The sequence below is a fragment of the Rattus norvegicus genome, chromosome 10 (assembly GCF_036323735.1).
Source record: "Rattus norvegicus strain BN/NHsdMcwi chromosome 10, GRCr8, whole genome shotgun sequence".
Taxonomy (NCBI): Eukaryota; Metazoa; Chordata; class Mammalia; order Rodentia; family Muridae; genus Rattus; species Rattus norvegicus.
The window spans coordinates 42,630,715-42,646,984 of NC_086028.1; the positions used below are offsets into that span (position 1 = coordinate 42,630,715).

At 47.8% G+C, this 16,270-nt stretch overlaps 1 long non-coding RNA gene across 2 annotated transcripts; it reads right to left on the reverse strand.

Moving 5' to 3' along the window:
* Nucleotides 1-644: 644 nt before the first annotated feature.
* On the reverse strand, nt 645-10,912 carry LOC134480691 (uncharacterized). 2 transcript variants are annotated; one of them, XR_010055365.1, is made up of 2 exons: nt 9,945-10,912; nt 645-870 (listed from the first exon to the last, which is right to left on the reverse strand). It is a non-coding gene; the product is annotated as an uncharacterized LOC134480691 (long non-coding RNA). The 2 variants fall into 2 exon arrangements; XR_010055366.1 differs by lacking the exon at nt 9,945-10,912 and adding an exon at nt 9,662-9,874.
* Nucleotides 10,913-16,270: the final 5,358 nt, after the last annotated feature.

A 16,270-nucleotide genomic window follows, 5' to 3' on the forward strand; every position in this document is an offset into this window, starting at 1 on the left:
TCCTCTACCTCCACCTCCTGTTATCTGTGGGACCTTGGAGCCTGCTGACTCTTGGGGCCCGGCCCACCCTCCCTGGGAGGACCAGATGGATGGGCTGCTGTGCTCTGATATGCACCAGCTGGCCTGGAGGCCTCTATGGGCTTGGGGCTCCTGGAAGGCAAGCAGCATTAGAAGATCAGGAAGAGAGGGCTCTGAGCCTTGGATAGAGCACAGCCTTTGCTAGTACAGACTTGTGCACACACACACACAAGACTGTTTGAATTGCTCTCTGAGGACAAACTCGATGCAGACACTACAGAAAGTGAACCTGCTTTCCAGACAGGATCCCTGTGGCCCAGCTAGATACCACATCCTGGATCTTCTTTCTACTCTTGGATTAACGTTGTGAGATATTTACTGAACCGGGCCTTTAGAGTTCAACACAGTGTGGAGGCTCAGGGCGCTGCAGGCCCCAGTTAGTCATGTGACTCCTCAGATGGCAGGAGGCACACTGCTTATCTCTCAGATCCTCCAGTTCCTGCCATGGACACTGATAACAATAAATACAATGTGTCCCCCAGGCCCTCGGTGGGCAGGAACCCACTGCCCTGCCAGTTCTCAGGAAACTTCAATGGAGCTGCAGGCATTTGACAACAAACCTCACCTTTTTAACAACTTAATGTGTTTAATTAAATGTGTTTGTTTTTAATTACAAATAGAGAGGCTGGAAAGTGGGCTCAGCAGTTCAGAGCGCCAGGTTGGAGTCCCAGCGCCGATGGCTGCAGCTCTCGACCGTGTGTAACTTTGTTTCCAAGGGTGATGGCCGTCCTCTTTTGGCAAACATGCTCCAGGTGTACAAACGGTACATAGATCCACATCCTCGGGAAACACCTGAACACACAAAGGAAAAACACTTTTTTTTTTCTTTTCTTTTTTTTTCCCCGGAGCTGGGGACCGAACCCAAGGGCCTTGAGCTTGCTAGGCAAGCACTCTACCACTGAGCTAAATCCCCAACCCCCGGAAAAACACTTTTAAGTAGTTTAATTAACAACAGGGCCAGGAGAAGGGACTGGCACTGTAGTGTGCCCCTAAATCCCAGCCCTAGAGAAGCAGAAGCACATCTCTGTGAGTTCAAGGCGGCCAGCCTGATCTACAGAGTGAGCTCCAAGACAGCCAGGACTGGAGACCCCTTGTCTCAAGGGAGTGGGATGGGGGGTGGGGACAGGAAGCTGACTCAGTGAGTAAAGACGCCTGTTGATGAACTGAATTCTATCCCTGGAACCTATGGTAGGAGGGAACTCCTCCTGTAAGTTGTCCTCTTGCCTCCACTCGCAGGCACACGTAACAAAGGAATAAATAAATCTTTTTAAATAAAGTAATTAATTACATTCAATTAAAGTCTGGTAGGGGGCCACATGCTTAATTACAGTACCTGGAAGGCAGGGGCAGCCGGATCTCTTGTGAGTTTCATGATTAGATTGGTCCATTTTGTGAGACCTCCTCTTGAAGTTAATTGATGTTAATTAATTGGCATTAATATTAATTTATTAAGATTAAAAAGTCAAGTCTGGGGCTGGGGATTTAGCTCAGTGGTAGAGTGCTTACCTAGGAAGCGCAAGGCCCTGGGTTCTGTCCCCAGCTCCGAAAAAAAAAAAGAACAAAAAAAAAAAAAAAAAAAGTCAAGTCTGGGGATGTAGGTCAGTTGGTAGAGCGTTTGCCTAGCATGCACGCGGCCCTGGACCAGTCACCTACACTGTGCAAGCAAGGCATTCTGGGACATTCCTATAATCCTAGCACTTGGGAAGTGAAGGCAGGAGTTCAGGGTCGTGGCCATCCTTAAAACCTTGCCAAGGTGGGGAAGAAACAAAGGGGAAACCTAATGACTTAACCCTGGTTACTGGTTCTTCTCTTTATTAGGGCTTAGAAAAGGAGTCTAGTCTTGTCCCATTGTGCTTTTTAAAGATTTGCTGTATTTTTATGAATGTGTATGTGTTGGGAGGCAGGGTGCATGTGTGAGTTAAGGTATCTAAGGAGGTCAGAACAAATCCCCTGGAGCTGGAGGCCAGGAAGTTGTGAGCTGTCCAACCTGGGTGCTGGGCACTAAACCTTTTAGTCCTCTCAACTGCTGAGCCATCTCTCCAGCCCCTGCTATGGCTTCTTTCTTTTGTTAAGACGATATCGCTGTAGCCCAGGCTAGCGTCCAGTTTGCTATGTAGCCAAGAGTGACCTTGAACTCCTGACCCTCCTGTCTCTGTCTCCCAAGTGCTAGGATAGGCTTGTCCAGATAACTCCTTCCTTTTGACAGCTTCCCTGTTCCTATGTGGGTTAGCCATGGTTTGTTTTACTAATTAGCTTTATTGCAGTATAATTCACATACTGCACATACAAGGAAACCTATCTATCTTAAGAGCACTCTGTGCAGGGCGGTGGTGGCACTTGCCTCAAATCCCAGCACTTGGGAGGCAGAGGCAGGAGGATCTGGGTTTAAGGTCAGCCTGGTCTATAGAGCAAGTTCCAGGACCTCCAAGGTTCCACGGAGAAACCCTATCTTAAAAAACAAAAAGAAAATAAAAGCACATGTTTGTGACAACACTTTTCCTGAGGAGACATCTACTCATACCAGATAGGGAGTCCATGACAGACCCAAAGTACGGGTACCACCGAAGTCCAGCTTGGTGAACCAGTGAATTTTATTGGAGTTACTTCCAGGAGTAGAAATGACTCAAAGACAGTTGTATCATCAAAGCCCACTCCAGCATGAGTGACATCTCACAAAAGCTGAAAAGTTGGAGCTCACAGCATAGGCTGCAGGCAGCTTAACAGGCTGGGCAGTAGCCATTCCTGGTGCTCCAGATGGTCTAAACCTCTTCCAGGCAGCTTGGCTGGTTTCTGCTTCTTCCCTGCCGGCTGGTCTGGTCTCAGAGTCTTTGCAGCTTTGCTTGTCTAAGAGGGACTCTCAGCTTTTGTTACTTACTCTGGCAGGGAGGGGCCTAGTAAATCTGGTCAGTTTCAGGGACTTCCTGAAGCTTTTCTGGATTGTTTACCTTCTTACTTAAGGGGCCTCCAGAGAATGGAATGTTATGATCTCTGAGGAAACTGTTCCACAGCAGCACAGTACAATAATAAATTTTGAAAAGGATTGTAGCCACTGCTTCAGGGAACTGCGGAGCATTCATACTCTTTTTTTTTTTTTTTTTTGGTTCTTTTTTTCGGAGCTGGGGACCGAACCCAGAGCTGGGGACCGAACCCAGGGCCTTGCGCTTCCTAGGTAAGCGCTCTACCACTGAGCTAAATCCCCAGCCCCTCATACTCTTGACAGTCCACTTCATAGCCACCGCTTCTGTCCCCATGTATCTTTTGGCCTTGTTTAAAATATCACCGGAGTCTTATAGCAGCAGGTGACTTGAGGTGAGGCTGTTTCTTGCAGTGTTATAGGCTCAAAAGTTCACAGTTTCTTTTTCATTTTTCATCACCACTATCACCACCATCATTTTATTGAATGAAAATGAGGACATGACTGATCCTAGGTACGGTAGAGAGGTGTTGTTTGCTTTTGTTCTGTTTTGTTTGTTTGTCGTCTTGAGACAGGGTTTCTCTGTGTAGCCCTGGCGGTTCTAGAACTCACTCTGTAGACCAGGCTGGCCTCAAACTCACAGATCGCCTGCCTCTGCCTCCCCAGTATTGGGATTAAAGGCATTAAAGACATAGACCACCACGACCACCTGGCCTGAGAAGGGTTTTATTGTAGATATGAGGGAGACTTCAGTCAGAGGCATCTGGAAGAGTCCAGAGAAGGAGAGAACATAGTAGACTGAACATGGCCATGAGAAAGCAGGGGAGGCAGAGTGGAAGAGAAGATAGAGAGGAGAAAAGAGAGGCACCCAAGGGCCAAGAGAGTGCATGGCTGAAATGGCAGGTTTTTATAGGAAAGAGAAGCTGGAGGAAGGAGGTGAAGCCCAGCTTCTAGAAGGAGAGGTTTAGAATAACGCTGGGAGGAGCCTCAGGTACTGAGTGAGCCTTGTCCTGGGTTTCCTTGGGACCTAACAATGATTATTATTATTGTTAATGGGGGGAGGGGGTTGGGTACCAGGTTTCTCCTCCCACCATGGAATCCAGGATTAGAACTAGTCATTAGGTTTCGAAGCAAGCACCTTTACTCACTAAGCCATGTTGCTGACCCTAGTCTACTGCTTTTTGTGGCTACCAGAACTCCTGTGTCTCTTCTGCCATCTCTGTACCAGCATTTTGTTTTGTTTTGATCTGGTTTTGTTGTTGTTGTTTGGCGTGTGTGTGTGTGTGTGTGTGTGTGTGTGTGTGTGTGTGGTTGAGTTTTGTTTGTTTGTTTTGAGACAGGGTCTCCTTATGTGATCTTAGCTTTTTAGAATTTACTATGTTGATTAGGAGGTCCTCAAACTCACAGAGACATCTGCCTGCCTCTGTCTTCTGCCTGCTGGGATGAAAGACAGCCCACCACGCGTGCAGTGTCCCTATATTAAAGCTCATTTAATAAACTCTGACATGTCGCTCCCCCTTTGGTTCTTCTCCTCTAGAAACCTCTGACTAAAACATCCCGTCACAAAAAAACAACTAGGTGGTTCTTCTTTGAGATGGCCGTGCCAGAGTCTCACATTTTTGTCTGTGTCTTATTCCTCCCCTGAACAACTCTTTATATTTACCTATGGGTTAAAACTATTTCTAGGGGTTGGGGATTTAGCTCAGTGGTAGAGCGCTTGCCTAGGAAGCGCAAGGCCCTGGGTTCGGTCCCCAGCTCCGAAAAAAAAAAAAAACTATTTCTAAAATCTCCTTTTAATAAACTTTAATGCTGCTTCTAAATAAATAAATAAACAAGCCTGGCAAGACACCTCAGCAGGTGAAAGCACCAAGCCTAATGACCTGAGTTTGATCCTCGGAACCCGTGTGGGAGGAGAGAACCAAACTTCTGCACATTGGTCCTGGACCTCAATATGCACGCGTACAAAATAAGTGAATGAATGAATGAATAAATACAAAGCTAAATAAATAAGTAACAGAGCAGGAAGCAGACGAGCAGAGCTGACGGCCTGGCTAGTGATGTGGAGATGATCTGAACCAAAAGCTTTGCCTCCCATCCCCCCACCCCCTGTGTGTCACATTGGCCTCTGCCAAGGAACTGGTGTGACTGTATGCAGGGTGTTCTCTGAGTGCAGAACAGTCTTCGCATAACCACCCCTGGAAATGTGAGTTTCCCCCAAATCATTTCTGGTTCTGGGACTCAGGCTCATATAATATCTCAGCCTGCTATAACAGGAAACATAGCATGTGTTCCCTGGGTCCTTCGCTTAAATAGAGGGTGTAGGGTGTTCAGAGAAGCCCTCTCCAAAGAAGAGATGCTGACTCAAGATGGAAATGGATGAGCAGGCCTTGGATTGAGAAAGTATCCTTGGGAGGAAGAACAAGGGCATAGCTGCAAAGTCTCCTGGTAACCCAGGCTGGCCTTGAACTTGCTACTTTGCTAAGGAAACTTTGAATTTCTGACTCTCCTGCCTCCTCCCAAATGCTACGATTCTATGCGTTCATGACCACACCTGATAGGATTTTTGTCTTTATTTTAAGAATGTGGAAGAGCCGCTACAGGGTTCTCTCACACAGGGTGTAACCACGCATTCTTACTTCTGGTCATTCAGGGTTAGGGAAGGGCAGGCTGTGGAGGCAGGTGCCCGAAGAAACAGGAAATAGCAGGGGAGAGGCAGAGGCTGTTGTAATAACCTGAGAAGGCCACAGCTGTGGGAGCCTGCTATGATCAGGGGAAGCAGGGAGCTTAGGGACGGAGAAGAAGGAACAGGGGGGCTTCATCCTTCACCAGAAGAACTCAAAGCTGTCTGAAAAGGTTATCACAGAACTGTACAGCTGATAGAGACCTCAGAGGTCATTTTCCAGTTTTTGAGAATTCCAAAGAGGGTCCTGAACTCAAAAAAGGAAGAGACCGGCAGAAGGGAGAAGGAAGGAACAGGTATGTGCTCCATACACAATACCTGTAAGCAAATAAAAATAAATAATTTGAAAACTTGAAAAAAGCATAAAAGGAAGAGACCAAGGTCCTCCCCTACCCCCACCCCAGGACTCCAGGGAGGCTTCCTGGAAGAGGTGCACTGGATCAAGACGTCGAGATCTGATAGTGCTGATGGGTGTGGTTTACTATCTGCAGGCTGTGCTAGCAGGAGAGTCACCAGTTCCAGACCAGCCTGGGCATCGGTGTTAAACCCAGACTACTGGCCAGAGAGACAGCTCAAAGGGTAAAGATGCCTGTCTCACAAGGCTGGCCACCTGAATTTGATCCCCAGAACCCACATAAACAAGGAGAGAACAAATTCTACAGAAAGTAACCTCTGGGCTGGAGAGATGGCTCAGCGGTTAAGAGCACTGGCTGTTCTTCCAAAGGTCCTGAGTTCAATTCCTAGCAACCACATGGTGATTCACAACCATCTGTAATGGGATCTGATGCTCTCTTCTGGTGTGTCTGAAGATAGCGACAGTGTACTCACATACATGAAATAAATAAATCTTATAAAACAAAGTTAACCTCTGACCTCCACTTGTGCACCTTGGCACATGTACCCACACCATGCATAATGCACACACACACAATGTTACGATTTTTAAAAAATCATTGATTCCTTGTATAAGGTCATCAATACATTAGTTCCCAAGTAGAAGCTATCTCTCCCAGTCTCTTTCCTGAGGCCTTGTGCAAAGCAAGGTGGGCAGGATCCAATCCCTGGGAGCAAAGACCAGGCAAGGAGAGCCACAGCAAATAACGCAAGACAGGTGCATCACTGTCCACATCTGTGGCTTTGGGCTTTTCCCAGAGTGGGAGCCCTCAGAGTCTGTGAAACCGCATGGAAACAGTGCTAAGCAGCTACAGTGTTGCAAGGATTTGGTGGGGTGAGGAATGTGAGTGGAAACGCTGTGTAGTGAGCAGAGAGCTTACCAACTCCATAAAAATCACCAAATCTACGCAAATAAAGTGACTGCTGTTCACTAACTGCTTGACACACCCCTAGGAGATTTGGTCTTGTGTCTTTTGGCTGTGTGCCTCTTTGTCCACATGACTTGGAAAGGCTGAGGCAGCTGAGGGGCCCTTGGGTTAAGCTTCAAGGACTTATCTATAAACACACACACACACACACACACACACACACAAAATCAAATTTTGCTTTGTTTTCTTTTGTTTTGGGATATTGGTTGTTTTTTTAAATATTTATTATATATTACAATATATTTATTATATATTATAATACACTGTAGCTGTCTTCTGACACACCAGAAGAGGGCATCAGATCCCCATTACAGATGGTTGTGAGCCACCATGTGGTTGCTGGGAATTGAACTCAGAACCTCTGGAAGAGCAATCAGTGCTCTTAACCGCTGAGCCATCTTTCCAGCCCCTGCCCCCCTTTTCTTAATCTTTTTCCCACTGAGTCAAGAAAGCCATTTATAACAGAGTCCACAGCTATGGGCCAGAGACAGCCAGTAAGTGACTTCAGCAATCCGCTATGAGTCCAAGGATGATTATGAAAGGATGGAACTGTGTACAAAGTGCCTTGCCATGAGTTTTCTGGCATGAGGGGCTCAGAGAAATTGGGTTAGGACCTGGGGAAGTAACTCTTGGGTGGAACACTCTGAGAAGTAAAGTATAATCAAATACAGGGCTTCATCTTGAAAGGCTAGGGAGATTGCATGAGGATCTGAGTTCAATTCCCAGTTCAATGATCTGGCCCACTCTGAAAGGTGGAGGAGAGGGAAAGCCTGTGGACCCCAGTGCTCACTACTGGATACAGCACGTGAACAGGCAGTCATCAGCCTCCTGCCTCCCCTAAGTAACAGTTCTGCCTCTGAGGCTGACGGATGCCTGCTGAGGGCTTTGGGCAGGCCTGCGTACCTTCCTGCTCCTAAACATTGGGAGTTTTCACTGAAGGCATAAGTCCTCATCCTCCACCAAAGAGTGCCAAGATCAGCAAAGAAAGAAGCAAATTGGCATCAAGCCTGTGATTCCTACTGGGTCGAGGTGCTCGTCTTTAATCCCAGCACTCAGCGGGCAGTGGCAGGAGGATCCCAGTTGGAAGTCAGCCTGGTCTACAGAGCCAGTTCCAGGACAGCCAGAGCTATACAAACTCAAAAACAAACAAACAAACACTGTAAATCCAGCATTGGAGGGGAGACTAGAATATTAAAAACTCAAGGTCATCTTTGGTTACAAGGAGAAAGCCCCAAGCCAAGAAGATATAAAAACATGAGACCCTGCCTTAAAAGATAAGGGGCTGGAGAGATGACTCAGCAGGTAAGAGCACTGGCTGCCCTTCCAGAGGACTGGAGTTCAATTCCCAGCACCCATATAGTAGTAGTTCACAACCATCTTTAACTCCAGCTCAGCAGAATTTGGTGCTTTCTTTTGACCTCTGCAGGCACCACACATGCAAGGGACACATATACATATATGCAGACAAAACATCCATGACAATAATAATAATAATAATAATAATAATAATAATAATAATAGTTTGCCGGGTGACAACCCATGCCTTTAATACCAATACTTGGGGGGTTGGGGATTTAGCTCAGTGGAAGAGCGCTTGCCTAGCGAGCGCAAGGCCCTGGGTTCGGTCCCCGGCTCCGGAAAAAAAAGAAAAAAGAAAAAAAAAAAATACCAATACTTGGGCGGCAGAAGCCAAATCTCTGCGATTTCAAGGACAGCCATGGCTACACAAAGAAACCTTGTCTCAAAAAAAAAAAAATCAATAAATAGATTCACAAAAAAAAGCTATGTTTCCTAGATATATTCCATCTTTTTGTTATTTTTTTTTAACTCATATTACAATGTATCCCAACCTGGATTCACATTCCCAGCAATCCTCCTGCCTCTGCCCTGTAGATCAGGCTGTGGCTACTGAACGCTTGCACTACAATATCTGGCCTTAAGGGTTTTGTTCGTTTTTAATTTTCCTACTTTATATTTCATTTTGAGGCAGGGTCTCTAGCTAGCCAGGACCTGTGTAGACCAGGCTGTTCTCAAACTCATTCATCTATATTACAAAAAAAAAAAAAAAAATACTATGAAAACTTTTTCAGATTCAGCCAGGAAGTAGTTCCGCTTTGCTTTCAGTTCCCATCTGCGGTGCGCCGGGTAAACCGTCTCGGCCTGCGCGCCCCTGGGTGCCGCGCTGAGTCCCACCCTTCTATAGACTCCGGCTCAGAAAGGGCTCCTCGGGCCTCTGCAGCGGATGATTATCAAGGGAGGCCCAGTCCACCCTGACAAAGGCAGTGGGACTGGGGGTGTGGCCACGGGCGGCGCGTGCACACGGCGGGGATGCGAATGAATGGAGATGAGGCGTGGTACCCAGCACTCCTGCAGCTGTGCCGGGCTCTCTAGGTCGCCCTGCCTATAAAACACCCTCTTCTTCCTGACCCAGGAAGAGACCCGTTGTCCTTCCTCCCCCTACTCCCCGTGCCCTACCGTTTCTCTTTATTTCCTTCAGTCCTCCACCCACCCCGAACCCCACTCCCGCCCTCCCAGTCCCCGCCCCACGGCTCGGGCTGAGTCATCGCTCTCCAGCCCCAGAGCTGCTAGCAGAGCATTAGAAATTCAGCCCGGGCTCAGTCAAAGCATTGTCCTGGGGCTGGCCACCACCCCTACTCGCCCTCCTACCGCTTCTCTGGAAGGTCTCCTACGCAGGATGGATCTACAAGAGTGCAACGGAACGTGAGGGGTTGTCTAGGACCGGACTGCACCTAGGCAGCTCATGGACACATGGTCTGCGCCTCATCTTGGCCCCAAACAGTGTGACCAGTTGCCAGTATTAAAAACACCATATTTTTGGTAGGGAAAATTATATTCCCAATTCCAATAAAGATAACCCGTTTTCAGTTTCGCTCCCCGCCCCCTAGGGTGGGGGGCGTGTTCAACCAGGGTCTCGGGTATCTCAGGTTACCTTCCAGCTCCATGTAGCTGAAAATGACTCCTGATTTCCCGCCTTCACCTCCCAAGTGCTGGGTTACAGGTATGCCATCATGCAGGTCTGCCTCCTTTCCTCTACAAACTGAAGGCAAAAATGGTGACAGAAATTAATGGGGGGGGGGGGGCGGTCGCAGTGAGCTCCGATTGTGAAAGAGTTTGGCTCCATAATTAACCTAGTGGACAGAACAGCTTCCCATGCATTTCTAGAAGAGGGCAGGGGCTTCTGGAAGCCTGAACAGGAGCACGAAGCAGCTGCTTCTCACACTTTCCCTTGGAGTAGCAATGGAGACAAACCTGGGACAGACGGGTGGGTAAAGTGACCATCGCTCTGGCTGTCACCGGCTGTTTCATGATCTTCATCTGGTCAGTGAGGTGCCAGGCATTGGACATGGAGCCCTCTCAGGTTGGAAGGAGCCAGTGCTAAGGGGTTGTTTCCAGCTTCCCAATGCTGAGGCTGTGCAGTTCCAGCCTTTGCCCAGTGTGGTGAGGCCCTGGGCTCCTGGACTCTGATACAAAGTAGCTGACCCCTGGGGTCCTGGCCTGGAGAGCCAGCCAGCCCCACCCTCCGCCTATTCTCACCCACTCAACAGGAAGCAAAATGCTCCAGAGACTGAGGCTGAACAGGTGTCTCCTAGTAAGCTAAGTCAGAGCTCCTTATTATTACTTTAAAATTATTTGTCTTAAATATATGTGTCGGGGTTGGGGATTTAGCTCAGTGGTAGAGCACTTGCCTAGGAAGCGCAAGGCCCTGGGTTCGGTCCCCAGCTCCGGAAAAAAAAAAAAAAAAAAAAAAAGAACCAAAAAAAAAATATATATATATATGTGTCGAGGGCAGGCATGCTCATACCACAGTGCCCAAAAAGTGTGGAACACAACTTTGGGGGAGTTGGTTTTCTGCTGTAACCGTGTGGGTTCCAAGAACTGAATGCAGGTCTTTATCCTTGTAAAACAAGCATTCTTACCACTGAGCCATCTGGCCAGCCCTACTTATTAGTTGTGGTGGTGGTGGTGGTGGTGGTGGTGGTGGTGGTGGTGATGGTGGTGGTGGTGATGATGATGATGATGATGATGATGATGATGACATTGGGGGGGTAGTGCAACATGTGGAGGTAAAAGGACAGTTTTGTGCGTGATGAGCCTGATTAGGAAGGGAGTTATAGAGGCTTCCAACTGACAGTCAAACCTCTCTGTCTGGGTCCCTCCAGGTGTGTTCCCTCTAATACCCTCCTCCTGTCTTTGCCCACTCCTCAGTCACAGTGCCTCCCCTTAGAAACGTTCTCAGAGGCCTCTGTACTGCGATTTATTTAGAGAGCGGTGTTTGAAGGTGGGAGGAGAAAGTCAACACCACCCTGATGTTCTACCTCAGCCTGTGTAGAAATCAGAAGAGATCAAAGCTCCTGCAAGACAGCAGGATTTCAGCTCTGGCCTGCCCTTCAAGGTGAGTACGTTTGTGCAGCTCACAGGCTGTACAACCTGAAGTGGCAGCTGGAGGAACTGCTTTCCTGGTGATCTGCTTTGTCCTCTTCAGGTCTGTTGGGTGCGGTCTTTTTTTTTTTTTTTTGGAGCTGGGGACCGAACCCAGGGCCTTGCGCTTCCTAGGCAAGGGCTCTACCACTGAGCTAAATCCCCAACCCGGGGTGCGGTCTTAACACCGCACAGCTGAAAACATTTTGAGCACTGTATTTGCCGCTCTTTTCCTCCTCCCTCTGGCCAAGTTCCTGATACACAACCGAAGACAATGACCAGAGCCTCGGACTGTTATGGTCAACTCCTTGAGAGGCAGATCGTCGCCATGGTAACATCCTACGGATGAGGCTGCTCACCTCACAGCAGGCAGGAAACCGAGGAAGAGAAAGGGACCAGATATGGTTCTCCAAGTCCCACTCACACTGATTCTGGAGCCCTTTAACCCACCTCTACCCAGTCCTATCCTGCTGACACAGCTCGTTATGTTGTAGAAGCTGCAACATAAGACTGGCAAGGCAGGACAGGAAGCCTGTTCTGGGGCTTTTAAGGATATAATTCAGAGATGGATGGAGCCAGGATTGGAAAGACGGAAAAATGGACAGTGCTCCCAGAAGGCTGGGTGTGGACTCAGAAGTTACTGATCCTGATCAAGACATAGTGTTGACACGGAATGTGGTTTTATTTAGCCTCAAATGTTTTCAAACAAGCACAGGGCATGTATAAACCCAGCAAGATGTTCTTTTCCCTCCACTGGAGCAGGGTGCCCTCTTTCCCTAATGCCCAGCCTTACAGTAGTCAGAGATCACTGCCTCACCCTTGTTGGGAAGGCAACATCAAGCCTCCTACTAGGACGCTGCACACCTGAGGCTCCTGCCTAAAAGTTGTCCCTGAGTCTAGGCTGGGTGCATAGAAAACCTAGGGGGTTGGGGAAGACACAGAGGCAACCAGTGAATCCTGAGATATGGGACAGTTCGCAGGGTAACTGCTAGAGTCTCTTTTAAAAGATTTTAGGAGCTGGAGGGATGGCTCAGTGGTTAAGAGCACTGGCTGTGCTTCCAGAGGATTCTCAGAATCTGCTTACAACTGTCTGTAAATCCATTTCCAGGGGATCAAGCCTAGCTACAGATACCCAGCATGCACCTGTTGCCCAGCCATACCTGCAGACAAAACACACATGCATTGTAAAGAAAATAAATCTAAAAAATGAGGCAGGGAGATATGATCTCTGAGTTAAACATAAAACACTTTCTTTTTAAAAGGGAAAAAAAAGATTTGCTTGTTTCAATCTTGTGTGTATAGATATTTTGCTAGCATGTGTATCTGGGTACCACGTGCAGTACCCTAGGAGACCAGAATAGGACAATGGACCCATTGGAATAGACTTGCCAGTGACTGTATGGATATTGGGAACTGAACCTGGGTCCTCTGGAAGAGCAGCCAATACTTCTAACCACTGAATCATCTCTTTAGCCTTTAATTGCCAGGATCTCAAAGTCAGTAGTTGACAGCATTGGAGAAGCTGAGGCAGGAGGATCTCTGAAAGTACAAGGCCCTCTCAGGCTCAGTTACATGAGTTGTTTACCCACACACACAAACACACAAGTCTCAAACATTCATTTACTTATTGTGTGTGTGTGTGTGTGTGTGTGTGTGTGTGTGTGTGTGTGTACAGGTACGTGTGTATGTGTCAGGGCTCCAGTATGGAGATCAGAGGTCCAGTATGGAGATCAGAGGACATCTTGTAGAACTCCCACTCTCTCCTACCATGTCGGTTCCAGGGATCAAACTCAGGTCATGGGGCTTAGCAACAACTACCTTTATTTACTGCCAATGGTCATCTCAGTTGGCTGTTAGCCACAGACGTTATGTTAGTGAAGTCAAGTCAATACTGACTCACAGTGCCTCTGTATATACTAATATTCCTGTTGCCACTAGGGTTCCAGAGTAAGAGCCTCTGGGGATTAAAGAGACAAAATTAATTATATGTAATCATTTATACACAATTTCATTCATTCATTCATTCATTAGATCAGGAATTCCTGTAGCCAGGCTGATCTTGAACCTGCTGTATAGCCCAGATTGGCCTTGTCCCCATGAGCTGCCTGCCTCTACACCTCCCCGCAGAGTGCTAGGGACATAGACTTTTTTATTCTTTTTATGTAAGTACATTTCTTTTGGTAGAGATATTTTCATACAGGCTTAAGCAAGAGAGCTATGAGAAGCAGTGGTGGCCCACACCCTCAGTCCAGGGATTTGGGAGGTAAAGGTAGGGGAAATCTCTTGAGTTTGAGACCAGCCTGGTCTACAGAGAGAGTACTAGGACAGCCAGGGCTACAGAGGAGAAATCCTGTTTTGAAAAAACGAGAGAGAGAGAGAGAGAGAGAGAGAGAGAGAGAGAGAGAGAGAGGAGGGTGCTCAGAAAGAAAGAAACAATTGACAGAAACCTGTTCCACTGCTGCACTTCCAAAGCCTGGGCGAATTCCCTTGGTGTGCTGACTCCACACTCCCAGGAACCCATTACTGTACTAATAAGAAACCTGAGAACTCAATGAATAATTCCTGAGTTCTCTGGGCCCTCTCTGGAAGGAGAGAGTCACACAGGCAATTTCTTCCGGAAAGAAGTGTGGGGTTGTAAAGTGAGAGGAGATAGCCAGGGTGCTTGTCTGGAAAGGGGCCCTGGAGACCTCATTGCCATCTGGGTCTCCCCATTAAGTGGGTTCATCTGACTGCTCCTCTCCAGACTGGGGTGTGGTGGTCCCTGTCATTCTAGCTCTTGGGAAGTAGAAGCAGGAGGGTCAGTAGGTCGTGACCTTTGGCTGCATAGTGAGTTTGAGGCCAGCCTGGACTACATGAGACCCTATCTCAAAGATCAAAGACAAACAAGCAACAACAAATTACTTGGGGTCCGTGGGAATAACACTTCAGTGGAAGCCAACGAATTGTCAGAGAGGAAAGAACTCGTTCAAAATATTGATTCTGGTGGCTGGCAGGATGGCTCAGTGGTTAAGAGCAACTTCTTCTGCTCTTAGAGCAAGCCTGAGTTCAATTCCCAGCACCCACACTGACAAACACAACCGTGTGTAGCTCCAGTTGTGTAACTCCAATCCCAAGGAATCCAATACCCTCTCTGCCCTCCAAGAACCAGGCAGTGGAGAAATATCTAGACCCCTGAGTTCATGGCCAGCCTGGCTTACAAAGTGAATTTCAGGACGTCCAGGGTTACACAGAGAAACCCTGGGGGAGGGGGGAAGCACACAGACATACCTGCAGGCAAAACACCCCTGTGAGTGAAAACACAAAGTATCAGTTCTGAGACTAGGAATACAGCTCAATAGTAGAATGTTTGCTTTGTATGCATGGGACCTAGATTCGATCTTCAACTTTGAAAAAATGCATTTGATTTATTTATCGTACATATCTGGTTCTCTCCTCCTACCAAGTGGATCCTGGGGATGCTGCCAGGTTGTCAGGCTTAGCGGCAGGTGATTTACTGGATAAGCTTGTCCAAAAGAAGGGCAGTGTGACGTTGGTTGGTTGGTTGGTTTCTGAGACAGGGTTTCTCTGTGTAGCCCTGGCTGTCCTAGAACTCTGTAGACCAGACTGGCCTCCAACTTAAAAGATCTACCTGCCTCTGCCTCCCTAGTGCTGGGATTTAGGGCCAGTGTAGCCCACGTGGCCTTGAGCAGATGAGCTTGAAGCTCCTTTTCTCCACCTTCTAGCTCTGGAGTATCTGGGTTCACAGGCTCCTCTGCTTCTCTATCCCATTATAAACAGTGCTGGGGAACCAACCTCAGGGCCGTATGCCTAAAATATGCTGAGTTGACTCTTTGCCACTGAACTATATCCCCAGCCTGGTAGTTTGTATTTTGAGACAGGGTCTCATTTTGTTGCCCTGTTAGGTCTGGAACTGCCAGACCCTGACGTAACCCAGGCAGGCCTTAAACTTTGCCTCCACCTGTGGAGTCCATACGATTACAGATACTCCCCCCAAGAGACCTGATGAAACCTGCATTTTAAATAAAGTACTTGAGGCTGGAGAGACGGCTTCCTGTTCTTTCCAGAGACTTGAGTTCTCGTACCCAGCACCCACATCAGGAGGTTTACAACGGCTTGTAACTCCAGCTCCAGGGGACCTGATGTCCTTTCCTGGCTTCTGCGGGCACTCACACATATGCACAAAAATAAATAAACAATAAATAATTAGGTTCTTGAGCCAACTATGATGGCACACACCTGTCTCCTGGTTCTTGAGAGGCTGAGGCAGAAGAATTGACATGAATTTGAGCCTAACCTGAGCTACAGACTCCCAGTGAAGTCTGGGATATAGAATGCAATTCTGTCTTTTTTTTTTTTTTTTTTTTTTTTTGGAGCTGGGGACCGAACCCAGGGCTTTGCCCTTGCTAGGCAAGCGCTCTACCACTGAGCTAAATCCCCAACTCCTGCAATTCTGTCTTAATAATTAAATAATAAATAAATAAGGTAACTTGCAGAGTCCTTGGAACTGATGTTAGCATTTGGTCTAAGCTCCGCCCCACAGTTACCTGGCAACAGCCAGGTGTGCCTGACTCACTATAAAAGGGGCTGCTTGCTCCCTCTCGCTCTCTTGCTCCTCTCTTGCTCTTGTCTTCCTGCTCCTGCTCTGTCCTCGCGCCCTCCCCCTCCCCTCTCTCTGTGTGCCTTTCTCTGCTTCTTCTATCCTCTTGACTCCCCTCCCCATACCCTGAATAAACTCGATTCTACACTATACTGTCTGTTGTGTGACTGGTTCCTCGGGAGGGGTTGGGGGGGCAGGGGGGAGGGACGCCTCAACATGGCCCCGCCGAGGCACCCCTT